Source organism: Choristoneura fumiferana, chromosome 25 (assembly GCF_025370935.1).
Source record: "Choristoneura fumiferana chromosome 25, NRCan_CFum_1, whole genome shotgun sequence".
Classification (NCBI taxonomy): domain Eukaryota; kingdom Metazoa; phylum Arthropoda; class Insecta; order Lepidoptera; family Tortricidae; genus Choristoneura; species Choristoneura fumiferana.
The window spans coordinates 14,075,433-14,077,455 of NC_133496.1; positions in this window are offsets into that span (position 1 = coordinate 14,075,433).

Here is a 2,023-nt window from a genome sequence, read left to right on the forward strand (position 1 = left end):
ATGAACATGATGGCCAAATTTGTCTATGTTCATTTTGATTGTATTATATATTTGTTCATAAACAAAGTCCAGCTTCGACTGATTGTAAATTATAAATAACCACATTATATATTATTAACTAATCCCGCTTCATGCAGTTCTTCGATAATAGATATGATTTCATTATCTAATCCAGTGTTGCCAGCATCACGGGAAGCTATTAGTAATTTCAATCTTTCAACTAATTCGTTTGGGTTATCCCAATACACATAGGAAACGTCTCTTTTAACTTTTTTCATTGCTGGTAATCCTTCACCACAAGTTGTAAGTATTTCTTCGCTTAGTGATCGTTGTTTGGTTAATTTGAAAAGCGGTTTGATAATGTATAAATATTTTTTGCCTTTGTTACTTTTTATTGGTCTATTGGGACTAAAATCTCGCCTATGGGCATTCGTTTCTAAAAGCAACATTTTATAATTACGTTTATCCTCTTCAGTTATTATACCTAAATTCGGAATTTTTTTAAATAACAAATCATATAAACCAGGTGTTAAATTGTAGATACACCCATTTACTTTAATTTTTTTATCAGTTACGGATACTGAATAAGATCCTAGCATTAGCTTGTCTCGCTCTGTACGTACACCAAATGGAATGTTCAGGTTGGTATCATATTGCTTTTGCCATACAGGATTATCGCGAGGAGATACAAACGAATCAGACGTCTTAAATGACGTATTATTTGATGTTTCCAAATCAACCTTGTTACTTTCACTTGACATGCTATTATCATCGTGACTATAATCGCTATTGTTTGTTGTCTCATCATCATTACTGGACTCAGATTCGAAAGATTTTTGTATAATTGTTTTATTATTAATACTACTTCTCTTTTCATCATTAGGAGAAAATTTTATTGTTTTTGCTGTCTTTCGCCACTCAAAAGTATCGTCGTCAAAATCATTAGCATTAAAATTATTATTATTAATGGCATCGTTATTTTTGACCATTTCATTAAGCGGCTCTGTAATTGGTTTCAACACTGATTCCAATATAATATTATCGTTAGTTTTCATGTCACGAAGCAGTTTAACTTTCTTTTTGACTGCCTCAGCCGACTGAATTACTTTTTCTTTCAAAATTTTCTCTTCATTTATTTTAGGAGCCATGTCCGATCTTGATGGTTTCACATAAAACAATAAAAGATTCTTTAAAATGAAATTCATTAAGTATCACAGTTAATCCAAAATTATAAATGTGTCAAATCCCATTCTATAACAACCTGAGTTTCTAGCACAATCCTTGTTTATTACCAAGTAGTTAAAAGGTGTGCTCCATATTTTTGCACACATTTCCTGAAACTGCGACCAGGACATATCTGACCCAACGTGCTCGTCATAAACATGACGTAAATTAACACCATCTTGTTTAAAAAGGATTATTAAATTAGCGTTATCCCTTATTAATTGTTTTGGTATTTTACTGTAAGTTTGATTTAAGTAAAAGCTATCAATATTTTTATGCCGTCCCATTGCAAAGTAATCTCTAATATTATTTTGTTTTCACATGCGACGTCATCAAATATGATAATTGAATTATTCGCTGCTTTGTGAGGGCTAAGTATTTCTTCATTTTCACGATATTTTTTAAATTTAACTGATGGAACTAGCAACAATACTTTTTCTAAAAACTGGTACATAGGTTGGAAAAGTGTTTTTGAATACACATAAATATTTTGGAAACGTAGCCCTTGTTCATGCAGTAAAAGACCAAGAATTAAATTCGTTTTTCCACAATTAGATGGACCGCATATTAAACAACGGATTGTGTCGGGTAAAAGTTGACCATGACGAAAACTACGTCTGTTGTGATCTGAACAAACAACATCCAAATGCAAGCTTTGAGTTTGTTTCACAAACTTCATACTTCAAAATCAATTCAACCGATGCACGTCTTGTAAGCATGAAAGGTATATTCAAAATGAGCACAGGAGCATATCCTTCGCGATATTAAGTTACATTGTAATTAAAATTTCATGTAAGCA